We start from the raw sequence: 26,536 nt of genomic DNA, 5'->3' as shown, positions 1-26,536 counted from the left end.
TCTTTAATACATCATGTTTCTATGTTATTAAATATTCTACACATAATTTTTATGGTTGCATATAATCTATTGTACAGATATACTATAATTTATTAAAACCATCCATGTTGTTAGAAATCTTTGAAATAAATCTTTACTGTACATATGTGATTACTTCTTTACATTAAAAGTTTAAGAAACAGCATTTCCAGATATGTATTAATCAACTGGAACATGAGTCAAAAGAAAATATTTAGATCGAGGCAGTGAAAGACAAAAGGATGGAGACTATAGGAAAGGTCATAAGAGATCTAGCAGATAAGATGAAAAAACATAATATGTAATATTAATTGTAGCCCCAAAGGAAAAGAGATAAAATGGGACAGAAGCAATATTTGAATAAATAACATTTGAAAAGTTACCAAAATGGACAGAAGTCATTAAGACACTTTTATTTCACCAAAATAAAAACAAAGGAAATCATATCTATGCATATTACAGTAAAACGGAAAACAAAAACTTAGGAAGAGCCAGAGGAAAAAAGATACATTCTCTTCAAAGAGGTAACCATAAGACAGTGTAATACCTAAACTCTTAAGGATACAGAGAGATTGAAAGTAAAAGGGTGTAAAAAGATGTACTATGCTGCTGTATAACAAAGGGAGTTCAACTCCAGGATGGATGATGCCTTAGAGGACTGGGACAGGGAGGCAGGGGGGGAGTCGAGGGAGGGAGGGAATACGGGAATATGTGTATAAATACAGACGATTGAACTTGATGTACCTCAAAAAATAATAATAAATAAATTTAAAAAATGAGAAAAATAAATAAATAAATAAATTCAGTTCCAAAAAAAAGATGTACTATGCTAACATTAACCTAAAGAAAGCTGGTGTTGGCTATCTTAGTGCTGTATAACTAATAACATAGCTTCAAAATACACAACACAAAAATTGTCAGCAGTAGAAGACTAAATATGTAAGTTAAAAACCGAGGTGGAAGATTTTTTAAATACCTCTCTCAGTAATATAATAAGTAGACAAAAATTCCATAGGAATATAAGAAATTTTTTTAATTGGAGTATAGTTGCTTTGCACTGCTGTGTCAGTCTCTGCTTGTACAGCAAAGTGAATCAGCCACATGTATACATATATCCCCTCTTTTTTGGATTTCCCTCCCATTTAGGTCACCACAGAGCACTGAGCAGAGTTCCCTGCGCTGTACAGTAGGTTCTCATTAGTTATCCATTTTATACATAGCAGTGTATATACATCAATCCCAATCTCCCAATTCATCCCCTGCCCCTTTCCCCCCCCAGTATCCACACGCTTGTGCTCTGTGTCTGAGTCTCTATTTATGCCCTGCAAACAAGATCATCTATATCATTTTTCTAGATTCTACATATAATTTGTTAATATATGATATTTATTTTTCTCTTTCTGACTTACTTCACTCTGTATGACAGTCCTAGGTCCATCCACGTCTCTGCAAATGACACAATTTTGTTCCTTTTTATGGCTGAGTAATATTCCATTGTATATATGTGCCACATCATCTTTATCCATTCCTCTGTTGATGGACATTTAGGTTGCTTTCATGTCCTGGTTATCATAAATAGTGCTGCAATGAACATTGGGGTGTATGTATCTTTTTGTTTTGTTTTGTTTTTTTAATACCTTTATTGGATTATAATTGCTTTACAACGTTGTGTTAGTTTCTGCTGTGCAACAAAGTGAATCAGCTATATGTATACCTATAACACCTCCCTGTTGAGTCTCCCTCTCACCCTCCCCGTTCCACCCCTCTAGGTCATCACAAAGCACCGAGCTGATCTCCCTGTGCTATGCAGCAGCTTCCCACTAGCCATCTATTTCACACATGATAGTGTATATATGTCGATGCTACTCTCTCAATTCATCCTACTCTCCCCTTTCCCTCTGTGTTCACAGTCCATTCTCTACATCTGCATCTCTATTCCTGTCCTGCCACTAGCTTCATCAGTACTATTTTTCTAAACTCCATGTATATGCATTAATATACAGTATTTGTTTTTCTCTTGCTGACTTACTGTAAAGCTTTGCAAAAAGAAGAAGCAATAATCCAAACATGTATCTTCTTGAGAGTGGTTAGTTGGTTTTCACAGGAAAGACCAGATTATCAAAGGGTCAGAGAAGGCCAAACTCCCAGGCAGGGACGGGGCTGGGTGAGTCAGGGACTCTGCTCTGTTCCTCTTTGAACCTCCAGAGGCCCAAAGGCAGGAAGTGCTTCAGCAAATATTGCGGGAAGGGGGTGCAGAAAAGAAAAGGTTGGTAGGGAGCTGACAGGTCTGCTTGGGGGCTGTGTTAAGTGATACGGAGGCCCAAAGCTGGCCTGCCCATCCTTTATAGGAAGTGAGCCCAAAGAAGGGCCTCAGGGACCTTGAAGGGGCTTCTCTGTCCAGTACATGCCAAGGAACAGCCTTGAGGAGGCCACCCATGGGCCATTATTATGCAATCAGCATCAGTCTTGTTACCGAGTCCAAGCTCGCTCTGCTCACCAACAGGCCAATAAATCGGGAGATGAGATGTTGAGGCAAGGAATAGTGACTTTATTTGGAAAACCAGCACTCCGAAAAAATGGCAGTCTAGTGTCCCCCCAAAACCATCTTTTTGGGGTCTAGATGCCAGTTTCCCTTATAGAACCAAGAGGGGGAGGAGGTAAGGAAGTAAAAGTAAAAAACCATTAGTTTTGTCTGGCTTGGCCAGCATTGGGGAGCGGATGTATTCATTTCTTTTTTTCTGCAGCCATTCACAGGTGGGCAGGGTCAGGTGGTCTCCCCCAGAACTGAACAAAGCCACTTTAGTTTAACATTCAGACAGAGGGGCAGGGTTCCCTGAGACAGACCATTATGTAGGATTATAACAACAAAGGCAACAAAAAGCAAAGGTTAAAGTCAAAGAAACAGACCCGACATGGAGTCTTCCCTGTTACAATTCCCCGCTGCAAGGTCCATTCCACAATCTTGTGGAAAATGGGCAACGACCATTCTAACTGCTTCTTGCTGTGTCTTGTCAGATGGATCTTTCTGGGAATGTTCACCATCGGTGCCAGTGTTCCAAATGTCAAGCTTTGTCTTCTTTTGTTCCTCTTAGAAAAGTGTCTACTTCATACCTCATAGACTTAAAAATATTCACAACCTAAAAGGTGAGAGTTATGTTTTATTCAGAGGGAATTTTGAGGACTTCAAGCTGGGGAGGCAGCATCTCAAGTTAAAAAATTTAGTGCTTTTCTATGGGAAGATGCAAGAGTCTGGGCTTACTGAATTCATTCCTTTGATATGCACCTCAGCTATCTGGGGCCAGTATCCTGTATTTTCACATCCTGAGTTTCCTCAGGGCTCCCTGCAGGGAGCGGCTACAGTCTGATGGCTGCTAGGTGGGCAGGTATTCTTTTCAGCCCCGAATTTCCTCAAGGCTCACTGGCTCACACTGGAGGGCTGCAATCACTGATGATGGATATGGCAGGAAATATTCCATTTCTCATATCCTCTCCTCTTGGTCAGGAATTTGACCAATATTTGGGAGACAGTTCATGATCAAATTTTGTCTCACAGCACTGGAAGTCTCATCCCAGGTAAAATTCTTGATACGCCACTCCAGGTGCTAATTTTTGGATGAGGCCCAATTGATAATTAAAGATTCTCTGGATCCTCTAACTAGTCTATTATGATCCAAGAGATATTTCCCCTTGTTTCTTCTTCGCATACCTAGAATCACAGTATTACAATTATTTTATGTTATAAATGTGATCTATTTCCTCAAGATGTTTAGCCATAGAGTTTTGTTGGAGGCCTGGTTACACACTGGGTTGGTAGAGGAAGCATTTTTCCTCCAAACAGGAGTGATCTTAAAATGTCCTGCAGTGATGGTTGCACTGCCTTGTGAGTGTATAAAAACCACTGAATGGTCCCCTTTAAAAGGGTGAATTTTATGATACATGAATTTTATCTCAACAAAAATGAAAGGTAAGGGGAACTAAAAGTTCCTAATTAACCATTCTATCATGGACATCCAGCATCGGGGCACTCTGAGCTTGGCAGGTATTTCAAGCTGATCTTTTTCTTACAGTGCTCACCACCCACCCCCCCATCACTTGGACCTCTCACCTCCAGCTCCCTTGACAAGTCAGGCATTTCTTTGTTTGGGCTGGAGGCTTTTGTTTCTCAGCCCCGAGCAATACAATGTGAACTCTTCCTCTTTGCAGAGGCCTAGTCTCCAGGTGGTCCCCTTGGACAGAACCTGACACCACAGTGACCCTCTCTCTGACTCAAGACTCGCACTTGGTCTCTAGGAAACACACACAAACTCTTTGCCCTGAATAAACCACCCAATGCAATAACTTATCCAGATAGCTGTCCACTGCATCCCCCAAGTCCCTGAGCCATCTGGCTGAAGCCCTTCTTTCCAACTTTAAGTGTAGAAAAAAGCATCTCCAGCCTTCCCTGTGAGAGGAAGAATCCTCAGCATTGCCACAACCTTCTTTCCTAATCTTCCACCTCCTTCCCCACCATTAATACCTTCAATGTGAATTCAGGGGTCTAAAAATCACAAAGAACCTTCTTTGTGAATCTGTATCAAGATGGCATCATGCCCATATGAGTGGTATTTACCATCTTTTTTGACATGTCTTTGGGGAAAGGAGGGAGGTTGCCCAATCTGGTGAAGGGAAAAATCAGGAAATGAGTAAAATCTGCCTCTGTTGTTCTCAGCTTCCCCTTTTGGGCCCTTTTAGGACATCTCCACAACCTTAATCCTTAGTTGCCCAATGCCTTTCATTTTTTTCTCACTCAGAGGCTATCCTGACATCAGCTCTCTGAGCCTGTTTTCATACTACAGTGGGAGTCACAAACCAGAGCATCTTAACAGGGATTGAAAAGCCAAAACCAAAAGTCAGGAATCAGCTATGAAGGAGGAACATCTGGTAGCTTCCAGGCTTTGGGGCCACCCGAACCTTCCAAGAAGGATGGAAGAGAGAGCAGGGGAGAATGGGCCAGGGAGCTCTTGGACATAAGGAAAGGTCCAATGTTGCAAGGCCCACAGGTAGAAGGTTGTTGGGAAGGGAGGAAGGCATCCGGGGTGCTGACAAAACCTGAGACTTGTAATCCTATAGACGGCCCATTGCCACCTGGCCTACTAGGAAGGGGAGACATCCAGTCACAGGAGGGGGAAAGGGGGCTTAGACTTGTGGAGCACCTGCTGTGTGCCAGATATTGTGTGAGCCACTCTACAAACCACACCTCAGTTGACACCACCCCTCCCCCCACACCCTCTTGCATGGTTTCCTACTTCTGGATTAGGATGTTGAGACTCAGAGAGGTTAGGTCTTTGAAGCAATGTGCCTTATTGGACAAACTCTAAGAGGATGGGCCTGCCCAGTTAGCACAAAGCCACGATTGGGGATGGCTGTGACCATTTGGTGTCTGAGTGACTGTTTCCAAGGGAACTGAGACACAGGTCTTGCCTACCAGGTGACACTGACCTGCTGCTCCTCCAGGCTTCATCACTGCAGTAAGCAGCACCTGGTCCCCAGCCCTGATCCACCTCAATTAGGCAGATGAGCTGGGAATCACAGCCAATCACCACCATCATTGAGATCCTCCTTCCCATGGCCATGGCTGAGTCCAGCCTGATCATTTTCACCTGAAGGACTACAGCAGCCTCCTAACTGGTGTCTCCACCCTTGGCCTCCTGAATCCATTCTTCACAAGCCACTCAGAGTGAGCTTCCCAAAATGTACAACTGATCATGCATTCCCTGTTTAAAACACACCAAAGGCTTCCTGTTGCCCTCAGGATAAACCCCATCTCCGTAATGTGGCCTGGTATTGCCTGTGCCATCTGACTTCTGCCCCCTCTCCAACCCCACCAGGAACTCCATTCCCCTGCTTTCAGGGTTCCAGCCACACTCAGCTCCTGACATGTGCTAGGACTTCCTGCCTCAGGACATTTGCACAGGCTATCTCCCTTACCTGTATTCCTGTCTTCTTTGCTTTTCAACCTACCTAACATTGCTCAGATGTTCTCTTCTCAGAGAGGCATTTTCTGAGCCCCCAATATATTACTTTCCATTGTATTATTTATTCCAATGTATAAGTTTTCACCTACTTTTGTGGTTATTTATTTAATGCTTGTCTCCAGGAGAACAGGGACACAATCTTTTGGTTCTTTATGGTATTCTTGGTGCTAAACAGAAGGCCTGGCAAATGGTAGGCACTTGGTAAATATGTACTATACAGATGGATATATGGACATATAGGCAAATAGATGTTCTTACAGGAAGCTCGTGCTGATTTTTCCTTTTGCCTCAGGCTCCAACATGGCTTGGCTGTTACTACTACTGTTACCGATACTGTCTTTATTTAAAATTTTGACATTTTATTAAAATGTTATTTATGTTGATTACTGAGGGTTTTTTTTTTTTTTTGGTAACCCCTTAAATTTTATGTGTGTATGTATGTATGTATGTGTTGGCTGCATTGGGTCTTCGTTGCTGCACGTGCTTTCTCTAGTTGCAGTGAGGGGGGCGCTACTCTTCATTGCGGTGCTCGGGTTTCTCACTGCAGTGGGTTCTCTTGCTGCAGAGCACAGGCTCTAGATGTGCGGGCTTCAGTAACTGTGGCTCGCAGGCTCCAGAGTGCAGGCTCAGTAGTTGTGGCTCACAGGCTTAGTTGCTCCATGGCATGTGGGATCTTTCCAGACCAGGGATCAAACCTGTGTCCCCTGCATTGGCAGGTGGATTCTTAACCACTGCACCACCAGGGAAGTCCACACCCCCTTAAATTTTGTGCTCAAGGTCAGTACCTCACTCACCACTCCCAAGTCCCAGCCCTGCCCATAGTAAGGATTTAATAAATGGTAACTATTGCTAAAATAATTATTATTATATAGACAAGACATAATAGAACAATCACAGGCTTTAGAATCAGACAAACTTAGGTTCCAACCTGGCACATTCATTGGTCAATCATTCATTTACTGATTCATTTACTGTTCAATAATTTTTTGAGACCCTGCTCTGTGCCACCAATCTCTCAACATGTTGGGATACAGTGTGGCAGAAATACACAGTCTCTGCCCTCAGGGAGCTTCCAGTCTAGATGGTCTGCCACTGATCAGCTTGTGACCTTCTATGAATCACTAGGCTTCTTGAGTCTCAATTTCTTCAGCTGTAACAGAATAAAAATAACAACAACAACAACACTAATAATAATAATATATCTGCCTGTACTGCACAAAGGTTGGGAATGTCAGCAATCAGGTATGTCAATAGATGTGAACCCATATCCCAATAACCCCATACAATGCCCCATCTGCTATAATCTGCAGTTTCAAGGAAGAGGCCCAGAAAAGGTAAGTGTCCTGTCAGGGTCCCACAGCCTTCAGAAGCAGAAACAAGGGCAAATCTGGTTTTTCTGCTTCACAATCAAGGCTCTGCTCTGCTTCGTACAGACAAATCTTCCCTTCCTGTCCCAACATCTTCCTGAGACCTTGGGGACTGGGAAATGGTGGTGAACCATCCCTTTCACAAGGACAGTCTTAACAGATGATTGAACCTGGTGTACCCCCCCCAAAATAATAATAATAATAATAATAATAATAATAATAATAATAATAATAAAACCAAGGAGGACAGTCTTACTGTGTTATGGCATGCCCTGGGCATAGTCCAGCCTTGGGGAGGGTCTGAAGGAAGGAGGAGTTAGCAGAGAAGGAAGAGGGGTATTAGAAAAAGATAAATTAAAGTAGGAGGAGGAAGAGGCATCCAGAAGAGGGGCCAGACCACACCCTCTCCAGGGTCTTACCACCTCCTCCTCCTTTCCTTCCCCAATGATCTCAGGTACAGAGAAGCAGGTCTGAGTCTCCTAGTGGACCCAACTCAGCTTCATATCACCCTTCTCAGGCAGAACCAGAGGCTGACCTGACCATACTGTCTCTATTCCATATCTTGGGAAACCCTACACAGTTTGTGCCAAATTCTTTTAAGACCTCTGCCCTTTGACCCAAAGAAGTTGGCCTCAGTGAATGGTAAGGAGCCAGCAGGGTCTGGGAAGAGGAGGTTGGGGTGGGAACTTTCCAAGAGAGGTACAGACTTGGGGTGTACAGACACCAGGAGAAGCTGGGGGCCTCCTGGCCTGGGCTAGACCTGGGGGGAGATGATCCCTGTGGGTAGAGAGGGGCTGAGTCTGAGACAGAGAAAATGAAGAGGTAGTTTGCCTGAGGGGCACATGAATCTATGGGGAAGATAGTGTACTGACTCAGGTATGTCTGGACACATGGGAAATAGGGGACAATCCCTCAGAAAGGAAACTGGTCCCAATCTAGAAGTCTCCAGGATTCTGTAAGAGGGTAGCTGAATGGAAGTCCACATCCTAATTTTCTTGCTCCTCAGCTTTAGCATCCAAAGGGGCCAATACACCTGTGCCAACTTCACAGTGCCTGGGCCCCCAACCACATCGTGACCTGGAGCAGGGCCCAATGCAAAATGAAAGTGCAGGGCCCCTTGTTCAAAAGCTGTTGCGGGCTTCGCGATGGTGCAGTGGTTAAGAATCAGCCTGCCAATGTAGGGAACACGGGTTCAATCCCTGGGCCAGAAAGGTCCCACATGCCATGGAGCAACTAAGCCCATGTGCCACAGCTACTGAGCCTGTGCTCTAAAACCCGCAAACCACAACTACTGAGCCCTGCGTGCCACAACTACTGAAGCCCATGTGCCTAGAGCCCATGCTCTGCAACAAGAGAAGCCACCAAAGTGAGAAGCCTGTGCATCACAACAAAGAGTAGCCCCTGCTCTCCACAACTAGAGAAAGCCCATGTGCAGTAACAAAGACCCAATGCAGCCAATAAATAAATAAATAAATAAATAAAGCCCTTAGGAATCTCAAGACCATTACAGAAGAATATAAAATCAACAGGAGCCCTTGCAAGCATGGAGCTCTGTGCAGCCGCACAGCTCATGCACCACAAAGCAGACCCTGACCTGGGGCTCAAAGCAGAATAACTACATGCAGTTGGAGCATCCCAGTTTGGGATACAGGAAAAGCAAACACCTGGGGCCCCTCCTACTGTTGCCAAGTCCAAGCTTGTACTGCTCGCCACACAACAGACCAATAAAACTAGAGATGACTTGTGAGGCAAGGAATAGCGACTTTATTTGGAAAGCCAGAAAGACGGTTCAAGATGACAGAGTAGAAGGACATGTGCTCACCTCCTCTTGCAAGAGCACCAGAATCACAACTAACTGCTGAATAGTCATCAACAGGAAGACACTGGAACTCATCAAAAAAGTCACCCCCATCCAGAGACAAAGGAGAAGCCACAATGAGATGGTAGAAAGGGCAAAATTGTGATAAAATCAAATCCCATAAATGCTGGGTGGGCAACTCACAAACTGGAGAAGAGTTATACCACAGAAGTCCACCCACTGGAGTGAGAGTTCTGAGCCCCACGTCAGACTTCCCAGCCTGGGGGGCCAGCAACGGCAGGAGGAATCCCCAGAGAATCAGACTCTGAAGGTCAGTGGGATTTGATTGCAGGACCTCCACAGGACTGGGGGAAACAGAGACCCAACTCTTGGAGGGCACACAAAAAGTAGTGTGCACACCTGACCCAGGAGAAAGAAGCAGTGACCCTACAGGAGACTGAACCAGACCTACCTGCTGGTGTTGGAGGGTTGCCTCCAGATGTAGGGGGCAGCTATGGCTCACTGTGGTGATGGGGACACTGGCAGCAGGGGTTCTGGGAAGTGCTCATTGGTGTGAACCCTCCCAGAGTCCACCATTAGCCCACCAGAGCCTGTAAGTGCCAGTGCTGGGTCGCCTCAGGCCAAACAACCAACAGGGTGGGAATGCAGCCCCACCCATTGGCAGACAAGCAGATTAAAGTTTTACTGAGTTCTGCCCACCACAGCAACACCCAGCCCTACCCACCACCAGTCCCTCCCATCAGGAAGCATGCATGAGCCTCCTAGATAGCTTCCTCTGCAAGAGGGCAGACAGCAGTATCAAGCAGTATCAGTAGTATTTCATCTTGTGGAACTGAAAACCACAGCCACAGAAAGATAGAATGAAAAGGCAGAGAACTTTATACCAGATGAAGGAACAAGATAAAACCCCAGAAAAACAAGAGGAGATAGGCACCCTTCCAGAAAAAGAAATCAGAATAATGATAGTGAAGATGATCCAGGACTTTGAAAAAAGACTGGATGCAAAGATCAAAAAGCTGCAAGAAAAGTTTACCAAAGACCTAGAAGAATTAAAGAACAGAGATAAGTAATATAATAACTGAAATGAAAAATATGCTCTAAGGAACCAATAGCAGAATAACTGAGGCAGAAGAACAGATAAGTGACCTGGAAGACAGAATGGTGAAAATCACTGACATGGAAAAGAATAAAGAAAAAAGAGTGAAAAGAAATGAAGACAGCCTGAGACCTCTGGGATAACATTAAATGCACCAACATTCATATTATAGGGGTCCCATAAGAAGAGAGAAAGGACCCGAGAAAATATTGGAAGCGATTATAGTTGAAAATTTCCCTAACATGGGAAAGGAAATAGCTACCCAAGTCCAGGAAGCACAGAGAGTCCCAGGCAGGATAAACCCAAGGAGAAACATGCCAAGACACATAGTAGTCAAATTGACAAAAATTAAAGACAAAAAATTATTAAAAGCAACAAGGGAAAAACAAGTAACATACAAGGGAACTCCCATAAGGTTAACAGCTGATTTCTCAGTAGAAACACTGCAAACCAGAAGGGAGTGGTGTGATATATTTAAAGTGATGAAAGAGAAGAAACTACAACCAAGAATATTCTACCCAGCAAGGATCTCATTCAGATTTGATGGAGAAATCAAAAGCTTTACAAACATGCAAAAGCTAAGAGAATTCAGCACCAACAAACCAGGCCTACAACAAATGTTAAAGGAACTTCTCTAAGTGGGAAACACAAGAGGAGAAAAGGACCTACAGAAACAAAAACAAAACAATTAAGAAAATGGCAATAGGAACATACATATCAATAATTACCTTGAATGTAAATGGACTAAATGTTCCAACCAAAAGACACAGACTGGCTGAATGGATACAAAAACAACACCCATGTATATGCTGTCTACAAGAGACCCACTTCAGACCTAGGGACACACACAGACTGAAAGTAAGGGGATGGAAAAAGATATTCCATGCAAATGGAAATCAAAAGAAAGCTGGAGTAGGAATACTCGTATCAGATAAAATAGACTTAAAAATTAAAAATGTTGCAAGAGACAAGAAAGGACACTGCATAATGATGAAGGGATCCATCCAAAAAGAAGATATAACAATTATAAATATATATGCACCCAATATAGAAGCACCTCAGTACATAAGGCAAAATGCTAACAACTATAAAAGAGCAAATCAACAGTAACACAATAATAGTGGGGGACTTTAACACCCCACTTACACCAAAGGACAGGTCATCCAGACAGAAAATTAACGAGGAACACAAGTTTTAAATGACACAACAGACCAGCTAGATTTAATTGATATTTACAGAACATTCCATCCAAAAACAGGAGATTACTCTTTCTTCTCAAGTGCACATGGAACATTCTCCAGGATAGATCACATTTTGGGTCACAAATCAAGCCTTGGTAAATTTAAGAAAATTGAAATCATATCAAGCATCTTTTCTGACCACAACGATATGAGATTAGAAATCAATTACAGGAAAAAAACTGTAAAAAATACAAACACTTGGGGCTAAACAATACACTACTAAATAACCAAAAGATCACTGAAGAAATCAAAGAGGAAATCAAAAAATACCTAGAGACAAATGACAACAAAAACACAATGACCCAAAACCTATGGGATGCAGCAAAAGCAGTTCTAAGAGGGAAGTTCATAGCAATACAATCTTACCTCAAGAAACAGGAAAAGTCCCAAATAAACAATCTAACCTTACACCTAAAGAAACTAGAGAAAGAAGAGCAAACAAAATCCAAAGTTAGTAGAAGGAGAGAAATCATAAAGATCAGAGCAGAAATAAATGAAATAGAAACAAAGAAAATAATAGCAAAAATCAATAAAACTAAAAGCTGGTTCTTTGAGAAGATAAAATTGATATACTTTTAGCAAGACTCATCAAGAAAAAGAGGGAGAGGACTCAAATCAATAAATTTAGAAAGGAAACAGGAGAAGTTACAATGGACACCGCAGAAATAAAAAGCACCATAAGAGACTACTACAAGCAACTATATGCCAATAAAATGGACAACCTGGAAGAAATGGCCAAATTCTTAGAAAGGTATAACTTTCCAAGACTGAATCAGGAAGAAATAGAAAATGTGAACAGACCAATCACAAGTAATGAAATTGAAACTGTGATAAAAAAAAATCTTCCAACAAAATTCCAGGACCACATGGCTTCACAGGTGAATTTTATCAAACATTTAGAGAAGAGCTAACACCCATCCTTTTCAAACTCTTCCAAAAAATTGCAGAAGGAACACTCCCAAACTCATTCTATGAGGCCACCATCATCCTGATACCAAAACCAGACAAAGATACTACAAAAAAAAGAAAATTACAGGCCAATATCACTTAGGAATTTAGATGCAAAAATCCTCAACAAAATACTAGCAAACAGAATCCAACAACACATTAAAAGGGTCATACACCATGATCAAGTGGGGTTTATCCCTGGAATGCAAGGATTCTTCAATATACACAAGTCAACCAATGTCATATACCATATTAACAAATTGAAGGATATTTGGAAAGTCAGCAGACTGAGAAGATGGTGGACTTGTGTCCCAAAGAACCATCTTACCTGAATTAGAATTCAGGCTTCTTTTACACTAAAAGGGGAGTAGGTGTGGTTGGTTGTTGCAAACTTCTTGGTGTTGGAATTCTTTGTTCTTGCAGCTGTCCACCTAGGTCAGGTAAACCATCAAAAAAGACAAATGTTATTCTCTGTTCTGCAACCTTTTATCTCTATATGAATAAAAAGTTTTACACACTTAAAGGTCAGAGCCTTCAGAATGGGATATCCTATATATTTCAGACTATAGGCAACATTCTTTACTAGTAGCAAAAGCAATAGAATACAAAGGTTAAAGTAAAAGATACAGATCCAAGAACTTCCTATGTGGCACAGTGGTTAAGAATCTGCCTGCCAATGCAGGGGACATGTGTTCAATCTGAGCCTGAGCTTTAGAGCCCATGAGCAACAACTATTGAGGCTGTGTGCCGCAACTACTGAAGCCTGTGTGCCTAGAGCCTGTGCTCTGTAACAAGAGAAGACACCACAATGAGAAGCCCACGCTTGCTGCAACTAGAGAAAGCCCATGTGCAGCAATGAAGACACAATGCAGCCAATAAATAAATTTATTTTTTAATTATTTCCTTCCTTAAACTCATTTGTATCATTTCCTAAAGTAGTAATAAATTTATTTTTAAAGAAAGAAAGAAAGAGAGAAACAGATCCAATATGGAGTCAGATTTTTCCTCCCTTTTACACTACCCCATCCCTCTCACCTCCACCAGTGCTAGCGCCTGGGAATTGTCCTGCTCTGGATTTAACCCCAGCATCACTTTCTTTCAGCTCTCACTAGCTGTGCTGGATTCTGTTCTCTTCTGAAGCTTTGCTCTCATCCCAAGCCCTCCAGGTCCCTGGGAGGCCAGGGGACTCCAGGCCTTACGATAGATTTGGTAGCAGAGCCTTGCAGGAAACATGGAGTGCTGTTCCATCAAAACTCTGCTGGACACATCAAGAATTTGCATGGTTTCATTTGTGCCTCTGTCAGGTCAGGTGCTTAGAAGTGAAGGTGGCAGGTCAGAACCCTGAGCAGGACACAAGAACAAGTCCACGAGTGGGGGACAGAAGCTCCTTTACTTTTAGTCCTGTGTGACAGAAAGCCCACTTTAAATGTCGCAGAGAAAAACAAAATTAGCTTATTGGTTTATGCTTTCAGATACTCAAAAAGAGCAAATGCCTGGCTGGCTCAGGGAAAACGAGTCTGCTCAGCGCTGTGGGGTTGACTCCACCTGCTCTTCTGCAGATGCCCCAGGACACAGCCACACCTACAGGGCCCCTCCCCCAATGGAACTGCATCTCGCCTTCATGATAAGCTGAGAAGTACTGGGGAAGGACCCCAGTTACTGGGCTTGGGAGGTGGGTCCCCACCTGTGATAAAGGCTGACAGAGCCCCGTGGGACTGACAGCTGCACAGTCAGAGAATTTCCTTCAGAGAAGAAGGGCAGAGCTTCCAGAAGAAAGAATGGTGCTGGAAAAAAAATAAGCATATGTAAATGCTCCTATTTTATTTTTTCTTAAAAAAAATGCCTCTTGGTCTTAAAGTATTGATTTCCTTTAAGGAATTGTCTTAAAGTGTTGATTACCATGTCAAATGTTTGTGCTCATTTCTACATTATGTGCATAGTGTGCACACACCCAAAAGGTGCCTCACATTTTATCATTTCCACACCTTTGTCTGAATGAGTGAGTTCTCACATCAGAAGACCTTGGTTTGAAGCCCAGCTTTGCCCCTTTCTAGCTGTGTGAGCAAATTACTTCACTACTCTGTGCCTCTGTATCCTCATCTGTAAAAAGGGATGATGATTGTAACTATTTCACAGGGTTGTACTGACTATATAATAATAAAATATTTTCAAAACAGTAAATTGTTTGTGTCTTATTACTGTTACCGAGTCCAAGCTTGCCCTGCTCTCCACCCAACAGGCCAATGAATCGGAGACGAGGTGTTCAGGCAAGGAATACAACTTTATTCAAAAAAGCCAGCAGAATATCTTGCCTGAGTAAGAATTCAGGCTTCTTTTATACTAAAAAGGGAAGGGGGTGTTGTTGGTTATTGCAGACTTCCTAGTGCCAGAATCCTTCATTCTGGCAGCTGTCCACATAGGTCAGGTCAGGATGTTCCTGTAAACCTCCAACAAGGCAAATGTTATTCTTTGCTCTGCAACTTTAATGAATGGAAAAGCGTTATACCTTTAAAGGTCAGAGGTTCGAGAATGGGCTATCCTGTATATTTCAGGCTATAAAGCAATATTCTAAACTTGTAGCAAAAGCAATAGAATACAAAGGTTAATGTAAAACAAATAGATCTAACATGGAGTCCGACTTAACTCTTCCCTGTAACATTACAACTATTTATGATTACCACTATTTCCAGTTACCTCTGACTTCTTTCTCTACATTTTAAAATTGGATATAATCTCAGTCCAATTTTTGAGACCCAGTTCAAATATCATCTCTTTTTTTGAATTTTTCTCCTCATTCTAATCAAGGGATCTCTCTTGCCTTCCTCTGAAATCCTCACTGGGTACTAAGACCCCACAGCTCTGGATGGCAGGGATTTTCTCAGTCCTCTTCATCTCCACCCCAACTAGAATAAAACCATCTTTACTAATACTTATTGTAGATCTTCTTAACAAGTACTAGCTTAATGAAAAGAAATAAGCCTAGATCTCCCAAAAAAGAAAAACTCTGGACCAGATAGCTTCACTGGTGAAATCTACCAAACACTTAAAGAAGAATGAATACATCAAACTCATCCAAGAAATAAAAGAGCAAGACTTGCTGAGAGAGCAGCATAGACATATTTACACTACCAACTGTAAAATAGATAGCTAGTGGGAAGTTGCTGTACAACAAAGGGAGATCAACTCAGTGATGTGTGATGCCTTAGAGGGCTGGGACAGGGAGGGTGGGGGGGAGTCGCAGGAGGGAGGGAATATGGGGATATGTGTATAAATACAGCTGATTGACATTGGTGTACCTCAAAAACTGGTACAAGGGTGTAAAGCAATTATATTCCAATAAAGAGCTTAAAAAAGAAAGGAAGACTTCCTAACTCATTCTAAGAAGTCAGCATTACCCTGATCTGTGAACATATTTTCACATGAAAATGTGTACATGAATAATGTTTATAGCAGCACTATTCATAACATCCACAAATTATGAAACCACCCAAATGTCCATCAAGTGATGAATGGATAAACAATACGAGACATATGGAATATTATTGGGCCATAAAAAGGAATGGAGGAGAAGAAAGATGGCAAAGAAGTAGAAGGACGTGGAATGAATACATCAAAAGATGCAATAATTCCCACAGAGAACCAGCTGAACACCAGCAGATGGCCTCAGACACCAGAAAGGACTGCAAAGATCCCAACATAACTGGGTAGGACAGAGGGGGGAAGAAAGGAGAAAGAGGAGGAGAAGAAAGGAAAGGGATGGATCCCACACCCTGGGGTGGGGGGATCTGAAACAGAGGGGAGATTGCCGAATTTGAGGAAATGTCCCTTATCTGATGGGGAAACCGCTTCTCCAATGGGGAATTTCCCTGGGTCAGAAGGGAGGCAATTGGGACTGTTCAAAGAGGGTGAAGAGGCTGAGCTGTGGCAAACAGGAAAGAGTGAGAAACACACAGAGGGTCCGCACCATGGCTCAGCGTGTCCAGACTGAGACATCGGTTCACAGCTGAACAGGGGGTCTGGGAGCTGGAACATGGGAACCAGAGAATGGTTCAAGGTAAGAAACATTGTTAACAGTGGAGAGATGGACTGAGAGGACAGGAGGGAAGAAATACGCAGTGGAGAATGCCTACTACGGAAAGCTGGGCGGCCATGGTGGCACCTCAATACTGCTGACTCACAAGTGGATGTAGCCTCTCTCTCGGCGCCTGTAACAGGCAAAAAAAGGACCCCTCTGGGACTGGCTAACGCAGTCAGGGATAACAAAGGCCCCCAAGCAGGGCTGGCCTAGAGTGCCTGCAGCCAAGAGCCAAAAGTCCACAGAGTGGCCCAGCTCTGGAGACATTCTGTTTATACCTGAGCCGCTGGTGACCCTCTGCAACAGGCACTGCCACGGCCGACTGAGTCACTGTGACCCAGGCAGGATGCCCCAGCAGAGTTGTAGCAGCGGGGAGGAGCCATGGTTGTAGTCACTCGCTAGACCTGAGCCTCCAATGTCCCTCTGCAACAGGCACTGCCCAAGCCTCCCAAGCTGTTGTGACCCAGGCAGGGCACCAATGCTCACTCACTCCCAGGGGAAGGAGCCACTATTGTACCCTCTCTCTCCCCACACACCAGAGCTTACAGATGAACAATAAAGGAAGATCTGCTGGTCACAGAGTAATACAAAAAGCCCAAGGTGGGTAGAAGGACACTTACAGCTGAGACCCCCAGGAAACAGAAATATTATTATTAATTATATTGAGCTGGTCCATTCTGGGGTCAGTTCTAGCTTTTTTTTTTTTAATTAATTACAATCTTAGTTCTAAGGGATCTACAAGTTTTATAACATATTTTTTATTCTATTTTTTCTTCTCTTTTTATTTTTAGCCTTTTTACATATTTCTATTTCTAGCTAAGTTTTTTGTAGTGCTAACTGTCTCTCTCCTACCTTCTTTTCATCTCTATCTTTTATACATTTCTATTTCTTTCTTTTTCTTTTCATATTCCCAGTCACACTACACTCTTCTGTTGCCCTGTCTTCTATCCTTTTTCAGTTTCTTTTATCTTAATATACTTATAAGCAATATTATCACTCAACTCTGTTTCCTTGCTTTATTCTCCAGATGACATACTGCTTTGGTTTTTATTATTAGGTTCCGTCTTTATCTTGGTTCTGATTATAATTGTCTGATTTTGTTCTCAGAATCTTCAGTCTGTCTGGTGGTCCTCTTGCTCTTTATTATATTTGATCCTAACTTTCAAAATCTCTCTGGATTTGTGTTTATGTGTGTGTGGTGTTTTCTTGTTTGTTTGTTTACTTCTTGGGGTTTTTTTGTTGTTGTTGTGAATTTCTGTTGGTTTTCTCTTTGATTGTCTGATTGCATACTGGGGTTCTTCCGTCAGGTCTTTCTACTGCCTTATGTTCTATTGGATTCAGTATTTGTGTGTCTTACATATGTATGTATTTCCTTGATTTAGTATTTGTTTGACTCAACACTCTGCCATTAGTCTGGGGCTTGGACAGCCTCCTTTAAACCCCTTTATTGATGGGACAAGCAACCTCTGAAGTCCAGACTATTCTACCAGAAGTCAAGTAGGAGGCTCTTGGGAGGGAGCACTGAATTTAGGATGCTAGACTACTAGGGAGTCCTCAGACACAGGGAAGATTAACTGCAGAGAACTCTCACGGAGCCCTGTATCAGAGTCTAAGACCTGGCTTTGTTCGACTCTCTGCAACTGCCAGTGCTGGACACATCACACCAAACTACAAACAAGACAAGAATACAAACCCACCCAACAGCACACAGACTACCTAAATCCATATTAACCTCACAGATACCCTAAAACACACCATCTGACACAGCCCTGCTCATCAGAAAGAAAAGACACAGAGGCACACAATGGAAAGCAGACACCAGAACCCCTAACAGGAAGCCTACTCAAGACACTGGACAGGGCTTCCTAGGTGGCGCAGTGGTTGAGAATCCACCTGCCAGTGCAGGGGACACGGGTTTGATCCCTGCTCCAGGAAGATCCCACATGCTGCGGAGCAGCTAGGCCCGTGCGCCACAACTATTGAGCCTGCGCTTTAGAACCTGTGAGCCACAACTATTGAGCCCATGTGCTGCAACTACTGAAGCCCATGTGCCTAGAGCCTGTGCTCCACAACAAAAGAAGCCACGGCAATGAGAAGCCTGCGCACCACAATGAAGAGTAGCCCCCACTCACTGCAACTAAAAAGAAAGCCCACACACAGCAAAAAAGATGCAACACAGCCAATAAAATAAATAAATAAATAAAAATAAATAAGTAAATAAATTAAAAAAAAAAAAGACACTGGACAAACCCCAGCACAGGAGGCAGAGGGCAGAAACCAGAGGAATTACTACTAGGCAGCATAGGGAAAGAAGACATCAAATCCTATAAATTAGGCAAAATGAGAAAACAAAGAAACACCTCACAGGCAAAGGAGCAGTAAAAAAAAAAAAAAAAACAAAAAAAAACCCACAAGACCAAATAAATGAAGAAGAAATAGGAAAATTGCCTGAAAAAGAATTCAGAGTAATGATAGTAAAGATGATATAAAAATCTCGACAACAAAATAGAGAAAATACAAGAAACAACATAAATGGACAACAAAATAATTGAAGTTAAAAATACTCTAGATGGTATAAACAGCAGAATAACTGAGGCAGAAAAACGAATAAGTGAGTTGGAAGATAGAATGGGGGAAATAACTGCCACAGAGCAGGAAAAAAGAAAAAAGAAGAAAAAGAATGAAAGACAGTCTCAGAGACCTTGGAGACATCACTAAGAGCACCAATATTCGAATCATAGGCATCCCAGAAGAAGAAGAAAAAAAGAAAGGGTCTGAGAAAATATTTGAAGAGGTTATAGTGGAAAATATCCCCAACATGGGAAAGGATATAATTAAAGTCCAAGAAGTGCAGAGAGTCCCTTACAGAATAAACCCAAGGAGAAATACACCAAGGCACATATTAATGAAACTAAAGAAAATTAAACACAAATAAAAAATATTCAAAGCAGCAAGAGAAAAGCAACAAATAACATATAAGGGAAAACCCATAAGAATAACAGTTGATCTTTCTGCAGAAACTCTGCAGGCCAGAAGGGAGTGGCAGGATATACTGAAAGTCCTGAGAGAGAAAAACCTACAGCCAAGAATACTCTACCCAGCAAGAAACTCATTCAGATTCAATGGCGAAATCAAAAGCTTTACAGACAAGCAAAAGTTAAGAGAATTCAGCACCACCAAACCAGCCTTACAACAATTGTTAAAGGAACTTTTCTAAGCCGGAAACACAAGAGAAGGGAAAGACCTACAAAAACAAACCCAAAACAATTAAGAAAATGGCAATAGGAAAACACATGTCAATAATCACTTTAAATGTAAATGGGTTAAAGGCTCCAACCAAAACACACAGACTGGCTGAATGGACACAAAAACATGACCCTTATATATGCTGCCTACAGGAAACCCACTTCAGACCAAGGGACACATATAGACTGAAAGTAAAGGGATGGAAAAAGATATTCCATGCAAATGGAAGTCAAAAGAAAGCTGGAATAGCAATACTCATATCAGACAAGTTAGACTTTAAAGTAAAGACTATTACAAGAGACAAGGAAGGTCACTACATAATGATCAAGGGATCCCTCCAAGAAGAACATATAACAATTGTAAATGTCTATGCACCCAACATAGGAGCACCTCAATACATAAGGCAAATGCTAACAGCCATAAAAGGGGAAATCAACAGTAACACAATAATAGTAGGAGACTTTAACACCCCACTTACATCAATGGGCAGATCATCCAAACAGAAAATTAATAAAGACACACAAGCTTTAAATGACACATTAGACCATCTTGACTTAATTAATATTTATAGGACATTCCATCCAAAAACTACAGAACACACTTTCTTCTCAAGTGCTCATGGAGCATTCTCCAGGATAGATCACATCTTGGGTCACAAATCAAGCCTCAGTAAATTCAAGAAAACTGAAATCATATCAAGCATCTTCTCTGACCACAATGCCATGAGACTAGATATCAATTATAGGAAAAAAACTGTAAAAAATACAACCACTTGGAGGCTAAACAATACACTATTAAACAACCAAGAAATCACTAAAGAAATCAAAGAGGAAATCAAAAAATACCTAGAAACAAATGACAATGAAAACACAGCAACCCAAAACCTATGGGATGCAGCAAAAGCAGTGCTAAGAGGGAAGTTTATAGCAATACAGTCCTACCTCAAGAAACAAGAAAAATATCAAATAAACAACCTAACCTTACACCTAAAACAATTAGAGAAAGAAGAACAATGACAAAAAAACCCAAAGTGAGCAGAAGGAAAGAAATCATAAAGATCAGATCAGAAATAAATGAAAAAGAAATGAAGGAATCAATAGCAAAGATCAATGAAACTAAAAGCTGGTTCTTTGAGAAGATAAACAAAATTGATAAACCATTAGCCACTCATCAGGAAAAAAAGGGAGAAGATGCAAATCAACAGAATTGGAAATGAAAAAGGAGAAGTAACAACTGACACCACAGAAATATAAAAGATCATGAGAGACTACCACAAGCAACTATATGCCAATAAATTGGATAACCTAGAAGAAATGGATACATTCTTAGAAAAATACAATCTTCCAAGACCAAACCAGGAAGAAATAGAAAATATGAACAGACCAATCACAAGTATGGACATTGAGAGTGTGATTCAAAATCTCCCAGCAAACAAAAGCCCAGGGCCAGATGGCTTCACAGGTGATTTCTATCAAACATTTCGAGAAGAGCCAACACCTATCCTTCTCAAACTCTTCCAAAATATAGCAGAAGGAGGAACACTCCCAAACTCATTCTACGAGGCCACCACCACCCTGATACAAAACCAGGCAAAGATGTCACAAAAAAAGAAAATTACAGGCCAATATCACTGATGAATATAGATGCAAAAATTCTCAACAAAATACTAGCTAACAGAATCCAACACCACATTAAAAAGATCATACACCATGATCAAGTGGGGTTTATCCCTGGAATGCAAGGATTCTTCAATATATGCAAATCAATCTATGCGATATATCATATCAACAAATTGAAGGATAAAAACCATATGATAATCTCAATAGATGCAGAAAAAGCTTTTGACAAAATTCAACATCCATTCATGATAAAAGCTCTCCAGAAAATGGGCATAGAAGGAAATTACCTCAACATAATAAAAGCCACATATGACAAACCAACAGCCAACATAGTTCTAAATGGGGAAAAACTGAAAGAATTCCCTCTAAGAACAGGAACAAGACAAGGGTGCCCACTCTCACCACCATTATTCAACATAGTTTTGGAAGTTTTAGCCACAGCAATCAGAGAAGAAAATGAAATAAAAGGAATACAAATTGGAAAAGAAGAAGTAAAATTGTCACTCTTTGCAGATGACATGATATTATACATAGAAAACCCTAAAGACTCTACCAGAAAACTGCTAGCACTAATCGATGAATTTAGTAAAGTAGCAGGATACAAAGATAATTACAGAAATCTCTTGCATTCCTATACACTAACAACGAAAAAGCAGAAAGAGAAACTAAGGAAACTCTCCCATTTACCACTGCAACAAAAAGAATCAAATACCTTAGGAATAAACCTGCCTAAGGAGGCAAAAGACCTGTATGCAGAAAACTATAAGACGCTGATGAAGGAAATCAAAGATGACACAAACAGATGGAGAGACATACCATGTTCTTGGATTGGAAGAATCAACATTGTGAAAATGACTGTACTACCCAAAGCAATTGACAGATTCAATGCAATCCCTATCAAATTACCAATGGCATTTTTAACAGAACTAGAACAAGAAATCTTATGATTTGTACGGAAACGCAAAAGACCCCAAATAGCCAAAGCACTCTTGAGAAGGAAAGATGGAGTTGGTGGAATTAGGCTTCCTGACTTCAAACTATACTACAACACCACAGTGATCAAGACAGTATGGTTCTGACACAAAAAAAGAAAGGAAGATCAATGGAACAGAATAGAGAACCCAGAGGTAAACCCAAGCAGATATGGGCAGCTTATCTTTGACAAAGGAGGCACGAATATACAATGCAAAAAAGACAGCCTCTTCAATAAGTGGTGCTGGGAAAATTGGACAGCAACATGTAAAAGAATGAAATTAGAACACTTCATAACACCATACACAAAAATAAACTCCAAATGGATTAAAGACCTACATGTAAGGCCAGACACTATCAAACTCTAGAGAAAAACATAGGCAGAACACTCTATGACATCCATCAAAGCAAGATCCTTTTTGACCCACCTCCTACAATCATGGAAATAAAATCAAGAATAAACAAATGGGACCTCATGAAACTTAAAAGCTTTTGCACAGTGAAAGAAACCATAAATAAGACAAGAAGACAACCCTCAGAATGGGAAAAAATATTTGCCTACGAAACAACGGACAAAGGATTAATCTCCAAAATATACAAGCAGCTCATGTAGCTTAATACCAAAAAAGCAAATAACCCAATCCACAAATGGGAGGAAGACCTAAATAGACATTTCCACAAAGAAGACATACAGATGGCCAATAAGCAAGTGAAAAGATGCTCAACATTACTAATCATTAGAGAAATGCAAGTCAAAGCCACAATGAGGTATCACCTCACACCAGTCAGAATGGCCATCATCAAAAAATCTAGAAACTATAAATGTTGGAGAGGCTGTGGAGAAAAGGGAACTCTCCTGCACTGTTGGTGGGAATGTAAGTTGGTACAGCCACTATGGAAAACAGTTTGGAGGTTCCTTAAAAAACTACAAATAGAACTACCATATGATCCAGTAATCCCACTCCTGGGCATATACCCAGAGAAAACCATAATCCCAAAAGAAACATGTACCATAATGTTTATTGCAGCACTATTTACAATAGCCAGGACATGGAAGCAACCTAAATGCCCATCAACAGATGAATGGGTAAAGAAGATGTGGCACATATATACAATGGAATATTACTCAGCCATAAAAATGAATGAAATGGAACTATATGTAATGAGGTGGATAGAGCTAGAGTCTGTCATACAGAGTGAAGTAAGCCAGAAAGAGAAAAACAAATACTGTATGCTAACTCATATATACGGAATCTAAAAAAAAAAAAAAAATGGTACTGACAAACCCAGTGACAGAGCAAGAATAAGGATGCAGATGCAGAGAATGGACTGGAGGACACGAGGTTGGGGGGGGCAGGGGGCAAAGGGAAAGCTGGGAAGAAGTGAGAGAGTAGCATAGACATATTTACACTACCAACTGTAAAATAGATAGCTAGTGGGAAGTTGCTGTATAACAAAGGGAGATCAACTCGATGATGGGTGATGCCTTAGAGGGCCAGGACAGGGAGGGTGGGAGAGAGTTGTGGGAGGGAGGGGATATAGGGATATATGTATAAATACAGCTGATTGACATTGGTGTACCTCAAAAGCTGGTACAAGAGTGTAAAGCAATTATATTCCAATAAAGAGCTTTAAAAAAAAAGGAATGAAGTGCTGATCCATGTTATAGCATGGATGAACCTTAAAAATATGAAATCAAACACTAAATGAAAGGAGTCAAACACAAAATGCAATATATAGTATTATTCCATTTACATATGAAGTATCCTTAATAAGCAAATCCACAGAGACAGAATACAGACTAGTGGTTGCCAGGGGCTGAGGGAGGGGAGAAAGAAAGTGACTATTTATTGGGTGTATGAAATACCTTTTGGAGTGATGAAAATCTTCTGGAACTAGACAGAGGTGATGGTTACACAAACTGCAAATGTACTAAATGCCACTAAATTGCACACTTTTAAATGATTAATGTTAATATTATGTTATGTGAGTTTTACCTCAATAACAACAACCAAAAGCAGTAAGCCTCCTCCTGAATGAGGAACTATTACTTTTGCTTTCAGCAAACTTATAAAGATGAGGCAATATTCATTGCCCAAAGAGGAAATTATCAGTTAGCTTTCTCATAACAAATCACCCTAAAATGTGGTAGACTAAAACAAGTGTTAACAACAAGATACCACTGCCCACCTATTAGAATGGCCAACATCCGGAACAATAACAACATCGAATGCTGGCAAGGATGGGGGACAAGAGAAACTCCCATTCATAGCTGGTGGGAATGCAAAACGGCACAGCCACTTTGGAAGACAATCTGGCGGTTTCACATGAAACTAAACATACTCTTACCCTACGATTCATACAATCATGCTTCTTGGTATTTACCCAAAGGAACTGAAATCATGTCCACACAAAAACCAGCACACTGATGCTGATAGCAGGTTTACTCATAATGGCCGAAACTTGGAAACACCAAGATGTCCTTCAATAAGTGAATGGGTAAATAACCCGTGGTACCTCCAGAGAATGGAATATTCAGCACTAAAGCAAATGAGCTATCAAGCCATGAAAAGACACGAGGCATCTTCCACGCATGTGACTAAGTGAAAGGAGCCGATCTGAAAATGCTGCATACGGCATGATTCCAACTGTATGACATTTGGGAAAAGGCAAAATTGTGGAGACAGTAAAAAGATCAGTGCTTGCCAGGTTGGGGGTGGGTGGAGGAGGAGGAGGAAGAGATGAAGGGGGAATAGGAAGAGGAGGAGGAGGAGGGGAGAAGAGTAGGCAGAGCACAGAGGATTTTCAGGACAGTGAAAATAGTCTATGATACCATAATGATGGATACACATAATTATACACTTGTCCAAACCCACAGAATGCACAACACCAAGAGTGAACTGGAATGTAAACTATGGTCCTTGGGTGATTATGATGTGTCGATGGAGGTTCACCAGTTGTAACAAACGTACCACAGTGGTGGGGGCTACTGATAGTGGGAGAGGCTCTGCCTTTTGGGGGTAAGGGGCGTGAGGGAAACCTCTCTACTTCCCCTCAGCTTTGCTATGAATCTAAAACTGTTTTTTAAAAGTCTTAATTAAAACATTAAAAAAAATTGTAAAGTGCCAGCATTTATTATTTCTCACAATTCTGTGGGTTGGATGAATGGTTCTCCTGGTCTGAGGCAACTCAGCTGGGGTTCGATGGTCTAGGATGACCTCTCAGACGGGACAGCTCTCCATGTGGTCACTTAGCCTTCGAGAGGTTACCATGGGCTGGTACATATAATGTCATAAAGGTTCCCAGCAGAAATCTAGCATGAACCTCAAAGGGCCAGCACTTTTCAAGTCTCTGTTTGCATCACACATTCCATTGTCTCATTTGCCAAAGTAAGTCACACAGCCAAGACCAGAGTCAGTGTGGGAAGAGACTTCCCAAGTGCATGCATACTGGTAGAGGGATTTACTGCAGCCATTTTTGTACATAAGCTACCAAAGGAAGGAAGGAGTCAAATCTTTAAACCAAGACCTAATAGCCAAGCTAGCACTAGGAGAAGTGCTTGGTACAAAATGGAAATCTGTTTATTTGACTTGGTATCACCAAGGCATACCAGAAATGGTCAGAAGATACCTGAGGAACCCCATCCTTGTGTGACCACAGACCATTTTCAGTTCTACATTATAGAACAGACTTCAGCTATGGACTCTTTAATGAAATATTATTGTTTGGATTTGTTGTGTTTCTCTAAGGAGGGCGTGGGCCCAGTCTTGTAGACATCAGGAGAAACCAGAAGACGTGTTGGTTGGATCTGTTATTCCCCTTACTACTTGAAAAGAAAGGCTTTTCCATGTACAGTAGTGAGACTGTTTAAGATCATACACAAGGATGGAAGAGATACACATGGATTGTTTCCAAACACAGATATTTACAGTAAGGACGTGGAGGAGGTGGTGTAGACCAGGGAGTCACCTTACCAGCCACCTGTCTCTGTGGGTCCAATCAGGCCTGCCCTAATATTTAAAGGACCCAGGGCAAGAATCCATAAGGAGGCCCCCATGTCAGGTGTGCCAATATTTGAAATTTATAAAAGAGCAAATAAACAGATTTTAAAGTACAATGAA

At 41.5% G+C, this 26,536-nt stretch overlaps 1 long non-coding RNA gene across 2 annotated transcripts in view; it reads right to left on the bottom strand.

Moving 5' to 3' along the window:
• Nucleotides 1-245: 245 nt before the first annotated feature.
• Nucleotides 246-26,536, bottom strand: part of LOC130840545 (uncharacterized) — a 63,881-nt gene continuing 37,590 nt past the window's right edge. For both annotated transcript variants that reach the window (XR_009050029.1, XR_009050028.1), the window contains exons 4-5: nt 12,832-12,934; nt 246-3,155 (exon numbers count right to left, since the gene is read on the bottom strand). This is a non-coding gene — a long non-coding RNA (uncharacterized LOC130840545). The remainder of the gene's footprint in view (nt 3,156-12,831; nt 12,935-26,536) is intronic.

Source organism: Hippopotamus amphibius, chromosome 17, assembly GCF_030028045.1.
Source record: "Hippopotamus amphibius kiboko isolate mHipAmp2 chromosome 17, mHipAmp2.hap2, whole genome shotgun sequence".
In the NCBI taxonomy this organism is placed as follows: Eukaryota; Metazoa; Chordata; class Mammalia; order Artiodactyla; family Hippopotamidae; genus Hippopotamus; species Hippopotamus amphibius.
This window is presented reverse-complemented; position numbering and strand designations above follow the sequence as displayed.